The following is a 17,455-nucleotide window of genomic DNA, read 5'->3' as shown; positions in this document are numbered from 1 at the left end:
TCAGATAGACAAAGTTCAGTCATTCATTCAAAATAAAGATTCATTGCGCACCACCTACGACAGGCACAGTACTAGTTAAGAGGATGAACCAAAACAACAGGCAGAACTCTTCCTCTCCTAGAGCTTTAAATGGTGGGGTGGGGAGGGGCGTCAAGAAGAGAAAGGGGAGGAGAGAACTTCCAGGTATGAGCAAAAGCCCTGTGGCCAGTAGTGACACTTTCAAGGATCTGTAAGTTCGAGTATGAATGAAGAAGAGAGGAATACAGGGAGTAAGGAGGCCAGTGAGGTGGCAAGAAAGATGGGCAGGGGCAGTTCATGAGGATTTGAGGACGGAGATCTTCACCCTAAAAACCAAGGAGAGCAGGGGGTGTAGGTCAGTGGTATAGAACAAGAGGTGGGATTTGCTTTTCTTGAACTAGAACTGCATGGTCCTCAAAGTCCTGTGAGAAGGCGTGTCCAGGATGGAATCGAGGCACACACGGGGCAGCAGAGGTGGGGATCAATAAAGGTGTTTCTTCAAGTCTGTGAAATGCTGTTCTCTAGGTTCCTAGGAGTGCAGGGAAAGGCAGGGATTCCCAGGAGGTTGAAGGGGACCTTGGGGACCTTACAGCATTGCACTCACTCCCACCACAAGCTATGGCCTTCCCAAACATGCTCCGTATGTCACTGGTAAAGAATCCATTATATGAGCCAGCTCCCAAGGTGCAGACCTGTGGTTCCAACTACTCAGGGGGTCAAGGCAGGAGAATGGCTTTAGCCCGAGTTCAAGACCATCCTCAGCAACACAGCAAGATCCCATGTCAAAAAAAAAAGAAAAAAAATCCACTGTAGCCAAATGAAGTAGAGGTTGAGCATCTCGAGTCCAACAACCCAAAACCCAAGATGCTCTAAAATTTGACACTTTTCATGCTGATGTGACATCACAAGTGGAAAATTCCACACCCGGTCTCATGTGACAGGTCAGTTGCAAGAGAGGCCCACTAAAGATACTGCCCAAGATGAGCTACAGGCCACTTGTGGAAGATGCATATGAAACAGTGATGAACTCGTGTTAGACTCTGTTTAAACTCGAGTCCCGTCCAAGATACCACAGTATGCACACGCAAATATTGCAAAATCTGAAGGAAAAAAAATCCCAACTCCAAAACGCTTCTGGTCCCAAATATTTCAGACAAAGAACACTCAACCTTTAACATTACCCAAAACTTCAAGTGAAAATGTGTCAGGGTCTCTAAAAGCTCTTGGGGGCCCTTGGGGTTTACTCAAGGCATTGGGAGGAAGAAAGAGATGGGGCTCCTTTTTAAGGCTGAAAAGGGTCTATTTCTGACCATAGTCCCTCAGAATAGTAATAGCCCCACAAACAAGTCCCAGGGTCAGGCTTCAAATGTGGAGCAGGCGCAGGGTTTCTGCAAGTGAACCCCAAAGCTAAATTAAGTCACCAACGGGGCTCTGTGCCGGGAGGGTGGACCACGTCCCAGCTTCTAGTCAGGCATCTTCCAAGTTCCAGGATATTTCAGATCTTGTTGGGAGAGGAACAATCTGGTGGCTATCTAACTCACAAATACACTCTAGTGCACAGTCCATGAACGGTGCTACTTGGAGAAGTACAAAAAGGCAAAATAGACTTGAAATTACTGATGCTCATTTCTTCAAAGAAAAAAATTCTCAGCACTTCTACACAAAGTGTTTATGGTTTCATTTTCTTAAAAGAGTTTCCTTGAAAAATGACAGAAGGTCTCAGAGCCATCCTCATAAACAATCCCTTTGTGAGAATCTTAATTTACATACAACAATGAAAACGAGGATCCTGTACTAATTAAGGTCTGGGGCTGGTTAGCAAATTGTTATAATTGTATATTCTGTAGCATCCCCCTGTCTCTGAAAACATCTCCTACCCAGGCAGATCTAAGGAACTACGGTACCGTGCAGGATTTTAATATCTCGGGCTTCCGCTGCATCTGTGCCTGGTTTCCAAGTGGCTCATTCCGTTATTCTGGTGACATTACACAGACATTTTTTAAAATGTTTTCAGCTTTGTCAGCCTGGCAAACGCATACCACAATCAGTGCTGTGAATGCATGCATGGCAGGATGGTGCATGGCAGGACTGTGCCTCCTGTACAGAGACAGGATTCAACCCGCGCCCATCACTCTTCAAGCTTCTAGAGCCAGACCTTCCAGGGGCTTGTCCTGACTCACACATAGGATGCCCAAAGTCCTGCAAGAACTCTGCTGTGACCAACCCAACACAGAGAATGCAAACTGACAGTCCTCGGCTACTTCCGTCTCAAGATATGTTTTTTTAAATTCATCCAGTCTTTGAAAAGCTGGTGTACCTAGATTACATCTCTCCTCTCTCTTACCACATTTCTAAACCAGGTAGGCCATATCCCTAGGGGTCAACAATGAAATGGATGCACGCGCATTCACAGAAGTCCCCAGAATCCCACATGCCCCTGACCTACTTGCTGGGCCCTACACGTATTTAACTCAGAATCTTTGGATATGGTCCATGGTTAAGTGGAAGGCTTAAAGCCAAAGATAAAGTCTGACCACAGTGCTCTTGTCAGCTCATAGGAGCCTCGATTTCCTTCACTACAAAACAGGGACAGCATACCTACACCAAAGCCTTTATCATAGAACCAAATGTGGTCATCTGCAAATTTTTTGGTGAGCCCAGTAAGTACTCACAAAATATGAGCCCCGCAAACACCCCTGGCATCTAGATGACACTTCCTTGGATACGAATGTCCAGTGTCATCTTGAAAACCTGAAAGCTTTGTCTTCTGAGAAGTTAACATTCTGAAAAATGCCAAGGCTGGCATAATGGAAAGGGTGACTTGGGACTTGGTTAACAGGTGAGCTCGCTGGGCAGAGGACACAGAAGGAAATCCAGTCAGATAACCTGGAAGGTTGTAAGGAGCAGACACCGGAGAAAGAGGGAAGAATTCTGGGCCAATCACCAGTGTCCAAGGTTCCCAAGTAGAGCACGGCCCAGGACTGTTTTCTAACTGCCAGCAGAGTACCGCTTCCAGCTTCCCCACATGCCAAGGCGGTCCCTTCCACTCCTTTTGAGAACTCTCTTTTCCTGGGAGGGGATGGTGTTGGTGGGCCCCTTCCCTAACCAAAGGACAGACACATGACACATAGACTCAATTTGTTCCTGAGAGGCACAGAGTGATTCCACTCCCCAGAGCCACCTGGACCACTGGCCTTCCTGGGAGCCTGCTGACCATCTTCCTATCCGAATAAATGAGAGCTGGCTTCCATGGCTCATAACCAAAGAACACAGATGGGAAGTGTCATGTGGGACCAAAGAACTGACTTTCCCAAAGAGAAAAGCAGGCTGGAGGAGTAGCCAGCATTCACTGAGTCAGGAGCCCTGTGCCACAAACTCAGAGGTAACTGGAGCTAAAGAGAGATCAGGCTCCACAGCTATCCTATTCCACTTTTACAAATGTCCCGTTGGCTAAGCACGGTGGTGCACATCTGAAGTCCCCACTGCTCAGGAAGCTGAAGGAAGGGATCCCAAGTTTAAAGCCAGCCTCAACCACTTAGTGTAGTACAGCTCTAAGCAGCTCAGTGAGACCCTATCTCTAAATAAAATACCAAGAGCTGGCGGTGAGGCTCGGTGGGTAAGCGCCCCTTGGTTCAATCCCTGGTACAGAAAAAACAAATGAGACCTTTGTGCACACAGACTTGGGATCTTGATGTCTCAGCAACCCAGTCAAGCCCAGGCCACTACATGTGTCACTACCTCACCTGGTGCCAGTGGCTCTGTGAGAAAGGTGTCCTGGACACAAAAGCCCCCACCACACCCACCCTCCCCAGGAAAGAGCACTCAGCTCTGCCCAGGGACAGCCTCCAAGAAACACCCAGTAAAGAGGAAGGTCACCCTTAAAACAAGGTGAGCCCCTCCAGGGACTCCCCACCCAAGAAAAGTACAGAGCACCTGGGAGCTCATCCCAAACAACGGCAGAGCAGCTCTCTCCCACTGCCTTGGGGGCCGCAGGACAGGCAGGTGCAGGGCGGTGACCGGGGTCGTGTTCTAGACAGAGGTCCCAAGCCCTTTGCGAGGCCACCCTACATGATCCTTCCCTATTGAGCAGGGGTCAGTCTGGATACCGTTTTCCCATCTCCCTGCACACCCTCTTCCCAGAGGCTGAAGATGCGGGGAGAGCAGAACAGTGAGGAGGACCTGCCCTGGCGGCCCACCTGGACACGCCCGACTCTGCAAGCCTGTTCCAATGGTGGCCAGCCCCTCAGCCCTCACCACAGCCCAGCTCCACTCCGAGCACTCTACAGGTGGGCAACTTCACCTCAGCACTAACCCTATATCCTTGTCACCCCCAGGTGGGGAAACCGAGCCACAAAGAATAAATACTGAACTAGGGAGGAGGCAACCCAGAACCAGGGAATCTGGCTGGAGGAGTTTGGCTTTTGAAACCTCTGCGGTTCCTGACCCCTGAAGGGAGAGGAGGAGTGATCATGGAGGCCCAGGCCCTTCTAAAATAGGTATCCACATTCTGGCACAAAAACCAATAAATACAGTATGAGAGCAATATCAGAGCGATCAAGGAACCTTCTGGATGCTGACTATGCTCGATTATCTTGACCTGAGTAATAGACCCAAGTGTTCGCTCGGTCATTCGTCAAGCTGTATGTCACAGATCAGGTTAACTGTGCACCAGGACATGGTACACCAAGGGCAGACAGCAGGAGCCACCTTTCTCACTGCTGAAGGGGAAGATTTCAACTAAGGGGACGAAGCTAGAGCTAATCCGTGCAGGAATAGGAAAGCATGGAGTCAAGTGCAGGATCTCATGATCTCACATTTAGCTAACACAGATGGGTACAAGCAGGAGTATGGATAGACAGATGCCTATGCCCTGGTGACCACACAGGTAAATGTTTCCCTGCTGTCAATCAGAGAACCTAGAAGCACAGACACCCAGGAACCATGAGCATGCCCAGCACACAGATCTTGATTTCTTTTTCTTTTCGGTGCTGAGATTGAACCCAGGGCCTTGTGCATGTGAGGCAAGCACTCTACCAACTGAGCTAAATCCCCAGCCCCAGATCTTGATTTCTGATACCATTCTCCAATTAAGAAAAAAAAGAAAAAGAAAAAAAAACAGATCTAGGTGAGGTGGCATATGCTGTAACTCCAGATACTCAGGCAGCTGAGGCAGGAGGATCTCAAGTTCAAGGCCAGCCTCCACTACTTAGTGAGACCCTATCTCAAAATAAAAAATAAAAAGGGATATGGATGTAGCTCAGTGGTAGAGGGTTCCTGGGTTCAATCCCCAATTATGGGGAAGGAGGATTCAACTTCCAAAATGGGAACAATGTGCAATAAAATAGATAATTAGCATTGTATTACAACCCAAAGTATGAACCAATTATCCTTAAATTCACACTCACATAAAGGATTAAATAAACAAATAAACAGGGCAGAAGAAACAAAACCTCCCACACAGAAAAGCTCCAAATAATTTCCTGAGATCCTCCACCCTCAGTAGGTGGAGTGGGCCTCCCACAAAGGACACCATATGAACAGCAAAGGAACTGTCACCAAGGCCAGGTGGCCAAGGTCAACATCAGCACTGATGTAATTCACTGATAACAGGTACCCTTAATGTGACGGAAATGGCACTGTACCTGGGAGGTTCTTCTCCCCAAATCCCATCACGTCAATCCTGAGGTTATCAACTCACCATCTATCCTTAGACGTGCCACATGAACCCAGGGAAGGGGCAACCTACCAAATGCCTGGCCCACGCCTCAAAACTGTCAAGGTCATTGAAAACAAGGCTGAAAACCTGTCACAGCTAGGAATCTGAGGAGATAAGACAACCAAGTATGGTGGATGGGAGCCTGGAACAGAAAGGGGCCTCAGTGGCTAAACTAAGGAAATCTGAACACAGCAAAGGCTTTGTTGGTAATGACATGCCACCCCGACTCGGATTCTGACAAATGCTTCGCACTCAGGATGCTAGGAGCAGGGTGGGGTGGGCTCGCAAGCCAGGTGACGTGGGAATTCTCAGCACTGTCTTTACAACTTTTCTGGAAATCTAAAGTGACTCTAAAACACAAAAAGTTTATTTCAAAAAATGACAGAAAATGAAGGAATGACTCCTTCAGACCAGGCGGCCGAGAAAAGTCACCCTCAGGGAGGAATCCAAGCAACAAGACACAGGCAGCCAGGTCCTAGGGCAGCATGTTCCAGAAAGAGGGCACACAAGCCCCAAGGAGGGCACAGAAGGAGGCCAGAGAGGTAGAGTGGAGTCGGGAGAAATGGCCCAAGGAGAACAGGATGTCACAAGAGGAAGGGAGCAAGGCTGTCCCGGGAGGCAGGGCACCGGGACTTCAGACTGGAAAGGAGGGTGCTGGAAGGTTGGTGGAGGGTGCTGGCAGGTTGGTGGAGGGGCCAGCAAAAAAGAGACGCTTTTTAATATCCTCCTAGCTCCAGCAGGGAGAGGCCATGGTCACCCAAAGCAGTCACTCAGGCAGCAGAGGGGCTGCCACCGATGACGAGTCAGGAGAACCCAGGCGTGAGATGAAGAGAAGAGTTCCCCATGCTTATAGGACGAGAAGAGGCGTCTCCACAGGTAGATGGGGCCTGGATGTGCCCAAATGTGCCACAATTTGCCCTAAATGCAAACACTGCCCCCAGCATTCCAGAAAGCCCAGATCTTCCTTCTCATCTCTGACCCAAAACCACCGTTTCCCAAGGCACCAGGCCAACTTCATCCCACTTCTGAGATCCCAAAGAGGCCTATTGCTAAAATCAGGAATCCAGCAGCAGCTGCCCATCTCCAGGCCCAACACATGCCCAAAACCTAATGTCGGGACAATTCCTGACAAGTAGGTACACCTAAGCATACATGCAGGGGAAAGATAATCAAAAGATTTCTCCAGAAGTTAGGTTCAGTCATTAAAGGGTCCACATCTCACAATTCATGGACTGTTGCAATGCCAGCTCAGAGGGCCACACTTCACGGCTCCCCAACAATAAAAAGAAACCCCCATTCCTTCCTTTGTGCAGAAATAGATAATGCAAGAATTTTACTCACCTTTGGAGCGAGTAGAAATATCCATGCCCTCTACCACCTCCTCTTCTGTTTTTATTTCCTCTTCAGCCAAGCTGAAATAGAGCAAATTATGTTCATGTTTAGGAGGGATAGAACCTGCCTGGGGGCAGCCGCTGAGAAGCCTAGCCACACCCCATCAGTAAGACAAACCCCCATCCTTCTCCACCATAGGGGAAAGAACAAACCTGATTTCACAGTGTTAAGATTCCTAAAGGACTCCTTTAAAACACTAGATGGTTTTTTAAGTCAAATTACTATTCCAGTTGTCATGCTATTGGGTATGCAAAGAAGCAAATCTTTTTGGATACACAATTACAACCTACTCCTTTGGGCTCATGAGAACCCAGCCTTCAAATAAACAAGCTTCTCACTGCCAGCACTGGGTTAAAAATCAGGCAGCAGGAAGGGTTCACAGAGTTCCCAGAGTTTCATCTCTAAACTCTACAGTGAGTATTTCCCAGACTGCTAAAATCTTACAATTCTCTGATGAGGCAGGAACTCAAGGAGGGGGGAAAGATACAGGTTAAATTACAAAGTAGTAAAATATACCCAGACTGACTAGAAGAAGAAAGAGCTGATTGCAAAACAATTCCAACAATCAGCATCGACTCCACAAATTAGGGGTGTATGCACCCCTCAGCCCCCCATGGTGCATCCTTGTAGAGAAGGCTTGGCTCCCTCTGGAGCTGTGACTAATTATCCTCCCCCACAAATGTGGAATGAGGAAAGACCCTGCCAAGAGTCAGGGATGGGGAGAGAAGGAAGGTAAGCAAGCACCCTTAGCTGGAAAGTCTTCCAGAACCTTCTTCCTCTCTGCTGGAACTTGGGCCATTCCAGATCTTCCCCCATACCACCTCCCAAGCCAAGCCCAGGGAAGAAGTGAAGTTGTGAGTTTATAGGTGTGAAGAAGGGCTTGAGGTGCTAGAACTTTCCATTCAGCCACCACTCAGAATGCGATTCCATCAGACCATAGTTCCACAAGGAGCAAGAGGTGCATCCCCAACTGACAGGGCTGGAGTTTTCCTTTGGGAAGACTCAAGCCAGGGCAGGAAGAAGGCTAGAGAAGAACATCCTGTCTCTGTCAGGCTGTCTGAGACAGTGACAAGGCAAAAGAGTCCAGAAAGCCGACCTGGGCCTGGAACCCCAGTGTAGGATGGAGATGTGTTTAGAAGTGCCCCAGGTTTGCTGGGAGAAGAGTTCAGGATGGGCGGCAGGCAGAAAGGAAAAGATGATAGCTCAGGATTAAATCACAGGAATTCCGGGCCTCCACTCACTAGTCCCAGCAGAGGAGGAGAAGGAGGCTGGTCTGGGTTTAAATCAGGATATTAACACATTTAACATTCCGATATTGGACCCCATTAACAATTTAATTTACACAGCATCTGTAGAGAAGCCAGTGACACAAATCACCAAAGAAACAACTGACATGTTGTTACAAATGGTTTTCATCAGAAGAGAGCAGCCTGCTAAATTTAAACACCTCACTAACATACAATAACACAACAGTCATCGGTGGCTAAGCTATTTATGCAGGATTCTTAAAATGGCATCTGACAACACTGCCTCATTCCTGGATTGAAGCTAAAATGGTAGCAGTTTGTTCAATAGCTGAGCCTGTGTCTAAGCAGCCCTACTAGTTTCAAAGCCACCTTCCTAAATATCAGAACCAGGAAGAGCTCGACCAAACGACACCCCTACTAGTTTCAAAGCCACCTTCCTAAATATCAGAACCAGGAAGAGCTCGACCAAACGACACCAACAACCCAAGGCTTAGAAGCTTAAAAAAAAGAACCTGCAGTGACAGGGAGAGAGAGTTTGTGAAGTTGAATGTTCTTGAGAAAAAGCCTTCCCTTTCACATTCTGAGCCTTCAACAGGAGGCTCTGGGATGGGGCCCTCTTGCCCTTGAACTAGGTGGGTGGAAGGTTAGGAATCACACTGGCAGACAGACAAGTGTTTGTGCAAACAGGAAATGTTCCCAGGAAGCAGGCTGGGGTGGGGGCAGGGTGGGGGTGGGTAGAAGCCCACGCCCCCTTCTCAGTGCAGGGTGGCCAGCTCTGCATCCATCCTGCAAATTAGGTAAAATGAAAGTGCTTCTGGAACAGCAGGCATCTGCAGAGCTAGGCTGGAGGGCTGCACCACAGGCTGAGGCCAAGGTAAAATTAAAAGGCTGTTTATAAGCCTGAAAACGGCCACCATCCACCCAGCCCTCTGCAGAGCCACCCCTAAGACGTTAACATCAAGGAAAGACAACCCCAGTCTGCAAAAGAGAAATCCTAAGTCCCAGGTTCCCCTCTCCAAGGAACAGTATACTCACAAATTAGGTTTTTGTCCACCCCCAACAGGGCCCTGAGAATGAGCAATAAGTTTTCCAAAACCCATTTTTCAGAGGCCAAACTAATAGCCTCATGGTGGATAATGTCATTTACTGTTAAGGTCTGAGAATTGGCCTCAGGATTCCTCCAGAGCTGGGAATGAGGAGTTTCAAGGTGACTGCTATTTTGCTCCAGGCGAGAAAGAGGGCATAGAGCCCAGGGCCAAGCCAGGGCGAGGATGAGGATGGGCACTGGCTCAGTGCCGGCTGGTAGGTAGGTGACTGTGATGGGGAGGGCCAGCCTGGCAGGCTCAGGCTGCAGACCTGGCCTGGCCACTGCCTGCTTGATTGTCTGTAAGGAGAGCAGGGGGTGGGGGGAAGGGCAGCCCCAGTGCAGCAACCTGAGGCCAAGGGTGAATCCTTACTTGTTTGTGCATTTTAAGAACAACTTGGAGCCTCCAAACAGGCCGGCTTTCAGGTCTCTGCTGCAGGGTGGGGAAGGCCCCCTTGAATGTATCTTTCTTTTCAGAATCAACCAGAGGCAAAACAAGATCCAGGGCTGACTAATGTTTGGCTGCCTCTGCCAGAGGACAGAAGGGGAGAGAAGGCCGAAGAAACAAAGAAGGTCACCCATTGGAAGTGGCTGGTCCTTCCAAAACCCACCCCTGCCTGTAGGTTTTGCTAGGTTATTGCCACCCAGCTTTCTGAAGAGTGACTCAATCTTCTACTTCTAAGATCCCTACTGGATCTTCCAGGGAAAGAAAAGGGGGATGTTTTGTTTAAAAGAAAAGTGGTTACAAGAAAGAAAGGAAAATGACTACTGTTTACATCCCTAATTTATAACCAAGAGGCCCTCATTGTTTCTTTCTTTCTGATTCAAATCTTTGAGCTCTTAATTACAAAAGTAGCTGGACTTGGCTCCAATGGCCTCACTAAGTTCATGCTCAGCAATTAGAAAAAACTCTGAAGAAAGTTTACTGAGTGATTATATGTAATTAATTCCTAGTTACAGACTGAACACTGACCATTTTCTGGAGCTAATAAAAGCCATTGCTTCCCCCTCCCCCTCCCCCACGTGAATACCACTTAATTTCCCAAAGCAGAAAGTGCATCCATCCTGGAGGGTCTTGGAGGGAAAAAAAGGAATCAAAAGCTCCAGTGTGTCTGTGTTTGTTCCATGCAGCTGTCATTCTCTTTGGGGACCGAGGAGGCAGAAGAAAAAAGGAAAACAGCCCATCATTATGTTCATCCTCTGCAATTTAGCAATGTGGCAGAAGAACATTCTACCTTGATGAGAGAAGCAAGGGGGGAGGAAGGAGGATGCCCGAGGAATGAAATGTAGGACTCTTCAGCCTGGGGATCTGCTTTTCCTGAAAGGAACAAAGATGGTAGTAGAAATTTCCAGAACACCCCTTCTCAGTCCGGCCACTGCAACTGTCAATCTTTAACCTTTCCTCCCAGTCTATTGGTTCAAGAGCGAGAGAGAGGAAGCCCATTGGGATGCTCTGTGGGCCCACAATGCTGTCTCTACCTCGTCCTGCTGCAATGCAGACATTCTTTCCTCTTAGGAAGTGGGAAATAAAGGCTACTTTGAAAAGCAATTAACTTTTTACTGACCCATGCTTGGGGATGGCCACAGTACCAGAGGAAAAGTGACCAGCTTGATCCAGGGGCTGGGAAGGTGCTGGGGCAGCACACTTGAAAACAGGTCTTAGCTTTCCAAACCTGTGGGAGCCATTTTAATGCAAGCTTTTAGAGGACAGATGCTCTGTCCTTAAGTCTCCTTGCAGCCCAACAAACACTGTATTATGCAAACACTGAAGACACCAAACCAGGCGTCTTGTGATTAGATATTGATTCTAGGGAGAGCATGAGAAGCTCAATATGAAATTTCCATTTAGAGCAAGGAGATAAGAACAAAGAAAATAGCTAAGTGTCTGAACTTAAGTTGGGGGTGGGCTGTTTCATATAAAATATCACCACCCTCTGCACTTTGACTCTAAGATGCTGACCCACCTTAGACTTCAAATTAGAATCTGGTGCATTTCTCCTTATTCAATGGACCTTCATCCAACTGGTGTCAAAATTTGGGTGGCTGGACACTACTTTAAAAAGAAAAAAAGATTAACTGACTTCATCAAGTTGGCATAACACAGATACTGAATATATTTCTAGCACTTAAAATCCTGCTGAATTGGTCTCCCAGCTGGAAATGTATGGAATGAATTTCCAAGGGAATTCTAAAGGTAACGCTAAGCAAAAGTGGACATTTTTTTCACTTTTAAATTCTAGCTACAGCATCCAGAGACCAGGGGAAAAGTAGAAAAAGACAAATAAAGCCAAGTCAGGTCAGCGTGCTTACAGATGTGTGGGTCAGGTGTGGAAAAAGGCCAACTCTGCTGATCAGTTGAGTCCTGAATGAAATCAAGTTTGGTGGTGGATGGGATTTTGCACTACATTTAAGTAACCCTAAAACTAAGTACTGACACCCCCATGCCCACACACACACCAACAGTTAGCTCCCTGCCCCCCCCCATGTTTGTAGGGCTCTGTGACTCTAAGAACAAGAAGTTGCATTAACTTACAAGAAGCAGACCTCCTACGCAGAGTCCTAAGATCCAAACAAACCCAGTTAAAGGTATAGAAGCAAGTGACAATGCCCTGAACATTTCTCCCCTGGCTGAGGGTAAACAGGAAGTGAAATCTTCCCTCCTAGCTGCAGGTTATCAGGAAAAACAGTGGATTCAAACAGTCACCTGAACTCCAGACTCTTTTTAAAAGCTTTTATTTTGTTCCTGCTAATGAAGCCCCTAGCTGCTGTAGCCAAGACCCCCTCTTCCAAACAGACCCAAATATTCACAAAAACTCTGGCTACATGGTAACAGAGGAAATGGATTGCTTTACTTACCAAATAAATGTTCAAGTAACTGTCTCATTTTTCCACAGTTAGGAAGAGAAAACAGCCTGGCAGATTTGGGACTTGATCAAAAACGAAATTGCTTAAGAGTTACATGGCATTATTAAAAACACACACCAGCACCACAACAATACAACCCAACAACTGGATAGGGAATGCTGTCAGGAGCCACAAACATGATTTTATTTCCTCTGCACTCTATCACACAGGAGCACAGAGGATGATACAATGTTTAAAACAATAGCCATTTGAAGGAAGATAAAATTAGATCCATATTTTACATCAACCATAAAAATAAGTTTCAAATGAATTAGGGAGCTGAATTTAAAAAAATAAAACATTACAAATACAAGAAGCAGCCATGGAGTAAATTTTACTTTAAACTTTGTGTAGGAAAAGCTTTCTAAGGATAATTCAAAATCTAGAATCAACAAAAAGCAAGATTGATAAATTTCACTATATAAATGTCTTTGAATGCTTTGTATAACAAAACCACTATAATGAAAAATCAAAAAGCAACTGACAGAGACAAAAGATTCACAACATATATGGCACAAAGGGCTAATAATGCAAATATATGAAGAACTAATTTAAGTAAGTATGAAAGATAATGTGATAGGCAACTTTGAGGCTAAAGAAAAATAACTTTGTATACATGCTTTTAATCAAAAGAATAAAATAAATATCCATATGTTCATAATGATATAATAAATAATCAAATAAATAAATGAGGGAAAAGCAAGAGCTCTTTCACACAAGTTCCAATTGATAAACATAGAAGGAAAAAAATTCAGAATTACCATTAGATAAACATCACAGTAATAATTGTTGAAGGAAAGATCCACCAATGGATACTAAAATTACTGGGCAATATTTTGAAGAGAAATAGTGTTTGCATAGTCTGAAAGTATGTCACCCAAGATACTTATCAATTGCAATAATTTTATAGGGGAGAAAATGGTCAGACACCAACTTAATCAACTGAGAAAGGTAAACATGACCAGCAATAAGACATGTCAATATTATGAACTCAATATGACCCATTGAGAAAGTTATAATATCATTTTTGTAGTATTGTCACCAAAAACAAACAGCCTCAATCTAATCATGAGAAAATATTAGACACATCCCAATAGAATGGCATTCTACAAAGTAAGGGAGCAGTATTAATCAAAAGTGTGAATATCGCAAAAGATGAGGAAAGACTGAGAAACTATTATAGGCTGGACTGGAATAAGGAGAAATAAAACTAAATGTTATATGGAATTGTCCTGAGCCTCTACTATTTAAAAAAGAACATTAATGGAAAAATTGGTGAATTTCATAGAAGGCATGTAGTTTAGTTTCCAAAGTTACCAATGTTAACATAGTGTTCTTAACCATTATATTATGGCTAAGACATTAGTCTTAAGAGACATACAATAAGGAATAGAAGGTAATTCTGTAATATTTTTCATCTATTTTACAGCTCTAAAGCTGATTTAAAAGAAAAAATTGTTTTCTAAAAATTCTAATAGGAAGTAGAGAAGACTGTTAGGTCTTATGATGTTAGGAATACCCAGCAAAGGATGTTTCCCAGCCCTTAAAACTCTGGGGCCTTTTTTGCCTATGTTTATATAAAAAGCTTCAGTCTGGGTCTGCTAGTAAGTTGAGGAACATAGCTTCTATTCTAGTGATGAGGATGACATAACTACTGAGTTACAGGGCTCCATTTACCATCCTGCCTCCTCACTGACCTTGAATAATAATGAGAACCTAATAATCAGTTATTAAATCATAATTAATGACCATCTGACCTGAGCTGAAATTTCACTGTACAAAAATTTTCTAAGAAAATGTAAAAAATAAGGCACTCTTAGCTTGTTGTTTTTTAAGAAAAAAAGGTGTACATTGCAGAATTACTTATCATAGCCAATGGGTGAAAAATTAATATCTCAAATTAGGGAATTGGTTAATAACTTTTAGTATATCCATATTGTAGAATGCCAACAAATAATTAAAATATTGTTGTAGACTAAGTATATTCTAGATCATGTTCCCAAAAATTAAATAAGTGATATAAATAAATATCACCTATTATATATATATATATATAATTTATATTATATATATATAAACCTATTATTTATTTATATATATATATATATATATATATATATATATATAACACATATATAAGTATTTCCTATCACTCTACTTAGATAACAAGATTGAGAGAAAATGAGAAAATTTGGTGAAAAAACATTCTTTAAAATGTTAACAGTAGACAGTATTGGGCTGGGATTGTGGCTCAGTAGTAGAGTGCTTGCCTCATATGTGTGAGATACTGAGTTCGATCCTTAGCACCACATAAAGAAATAAAGATATTTTTAAAAAGAGAGTAGTTACTATTGATTGATGAGCATATATCCTGTTCTATTTTAAATATTATTATTTTTAAAACAAACTAAGGAGACTTCTGTTTTTAAAATGGTGGAGGAAATACATCTGTACCCCTTTTCTTCTCCAAAGTCACCTTGCTACAACAGGCAGAAAACAAATAGAAATGGAAACTATGTCTTTGACAATACTAGGAAAACTAAATCTGAACCAATATATACGAGGAGGGAATTGCCCAATATAGAGACCGGTAGAGAGGCCCACAAGAAGATAAAGCCAAGACCCACCTGAAAACACAGAGCTCAGACAAAGCCTGCAGAGCACCTATTCTCCTAAGATGCGGGAGAACCCAAGAAGAGCAGATGATGATTCCTTGTCTAAACAATGATGTTGGAACATGCAAGCTTGTAGTTGAAACTTCTTTGGTCCTCATTTGGCACTCAGAGAAATAAGGAATCTGGGGCTGCAGAAAGAACCACACAGACATCTCAACAGAAAACAACCTGTTGGTGAGATGGGGAGAATGGAGAAAGATTCAAGCTGACCCCTTTGGTTAACAGTGAAAAAGTAAAGTCCAATCAATTATCTTGTATACAAATCCACACTCACACAATCCTGTTATAAATTGTATTACCATATTAGCTAAGATTAGGTTTACCTATATAACAACCAAAAGAAGCCTTAGAATGATAGATGACTATTTTCTGTCCTTGAAAAATTTCAAGAAAAGGATTTATATGATAATTGAGTTTGTCATCAAAGAAACAGCTCCTAACTTTCTGCGATGATATTCACGTGGTTTTCATGTTCCTGATCACCACACAGTCACCTAATAACTTTCGGAGCACTTTTGGATAGATGAGAAATAAGACCCCATCCCCTTCCTACTCTGAAGGTGCTTACTTTGAAGCCACAATCAACACTTATGTATTCTTGGACAGAGTTTAGTCACATGACCAAAACCAGCAGTAAGGAAAGCTGGGAATTTTAGAGTTTTATCTGGGCACAATGACAATGAGTAGAATTGGTATCTGTTGTTATAGAAGGGAGAAATGGATGTTAAAGAATGTAATTAATAATTTCTGCCATGATTGCAAACCAGATAAAAAGCTTCACAGCTCAGAAGCACAACCTTGTCTTGTCTCCTGAAAACAGGTGTCAGAAAGAACATATTCAGAAATAAATCGTTATTACAAAGGAACCAGTACACAAAATACATGAAGATGTCCCAAGCAAACAAAGGAAATGTATAGACAAAACAATTTCCACATAAAAAACTGAATTTTGACAGAGCAAAAATGTTGCCATAAAGCAGATAAAATTATGATTAGGCATATTTCCATATAATCAAAGAACTTAATAAAAACTTTTAACAATATTGAAGCAAAGATATAAGAGCCAGGGAAAGGATGAATAAATGTTACTAAAAATATTAATAAAAAGTGCTACAAAAGTAAGCAAAATAATATAAAAATAAAATAAATGCAAAAAAAGAACATTAGAAGCTCACCAAAGTTAAATAAAATGGGGATAATTAACATCTTTGGATTATAGGTGTCCAATTCTATATTCAATCAAGATATCATTAAAAATAAACAAAAATAAAAAATCAAATGTATGGTATGCCAAGAAAAGATGATGTGGGATAGTTGCAACTGAGAAGATATTAGGTTCCAGAGTTGAAGGATCTGTTGGGTGCCCGCAGGAAAAAAGACCAGGTATTGAATGTGGGCAATACAATAAAAGTGTCAATGGGAATCTAGTTGAAAACTGCACAGCTTTTAACTTTATATGATAGAGGAGCAACGGCTACAAATATCTTGGAGTACAAAGATTTTTTTAAACTAGCTAAACCAGAGGTCAGAGAACATTTTTAGTAAAGAATCAGATGGTAAATGTTTTCAACTTTGTGGATTATACTGTCTCTGGGTCACAACTACTCAATTCTGTGGTTGTGAAGCAGCCATAGACATTAGTTAAATAAAAAGTCATGGTTGAATTCCAATAAAACTTTATTTGTAAAAACAGTGTGCTGGATTTGGCCCATGGGTTATAATTTGCTGACATCTAAGCTAAATAATCACTCAAGACAAAAGAGAAATATTTTTGAGGCTGCAGGCTCTTTCTTTAGTGGTACAATCCTCATAATCTAAAATATTAGAGGATAAACTTCAGTGGACAAAAGATAAATGAAGAAACTCAAGCAAACATACTGGCAAGAAATAAAAAGCTAAAATATGCTGTACTACTTGGAGAACAGAAAAAAGAGATATACCTTCCGGCTTCTTTGGCAAATGCTTTAGAAGCCCCATGATGTGAAAGGATAATTCAGGAAACAGACATCTGTTGGAACCATAAAAATTATGATCAGTTCTAAATAAAGAAGGTGATGTCACTTTCACAGAGCCCTTTTAAAAGCATCTAGAGCTTTACAGGGATATTTGGATTGTTAACCCACAGTGACAGCTGAAGTAAGAGGCCCTCTATATTCTCACATGTAAAATGAAGGGTTGAATTTAATCATATCCTCAGTGCTGGCTGCTCATTAGAATCACCTGAGGGTTTTTTTTTTAAGTGCTTCTTCCTGGGTCCCATCCAAGACCACTTAAATTAGAATTCTGATATGCCACAAAGGGAAAGAACCAAGGGATGAGATGGTTTTTGAGGTATTTTAATTATTAATTCAGGCATTTAATATACATATATGTACACATATGTAAACATATATTACAAATATACGTAAATATATATGTG

General features: G+C 43.2%; 1 long non-coding RNA gene across 4 annotated transcripts in view; it reads right to left on the bottom strand.

Moving 5' to 3' along the window:
* LOC144373036 (uncharacterized) overlaps positions 1-17,455 on the bottom strand; it is a 128,841-nt gene that overhangs the window by 32,166 nt on the left and 79,220 nt on the right. For 3 of the 4 annotated variants that reach the window (XR_013432837.1, XR_013432838.1, XR_013432836.1), the window contains exon 2: positions 7,076-7,146. This is a non-coding gene — a long non-coding RNA (uncharacterized LOC144373036). Of the gene's footprint in view, positions 1-7,075; positions 7,147-11,421; positions 11,682-17,455 lie in introns of those variants that run through there. The other variant, XR_013432835.1, reaches the window with a different exon arrangement.

The sequence above is a fragment of the Ictidomys tridecemlineatus genome, unplaced genomic scaffold (genome assembly GCF_052094955.1).
Source record: "Ictidomys tridecemlineatus isolate mIctTri1 unplaced genomic scaffold, mIctTri1.hap1 Scaffold_215, whole genome shotgun sequence".
NCBI lineage: Eukaryota > Metazoa > Chordata > Mammalia > Rodentia > Sciuridae > Ictidomys > Ictidomys tridecemlineatus.
Note: the sequence above shows the minus strand (reverse complement) of the source record. Positions and strands in the feature narration are given on the sequence as shown.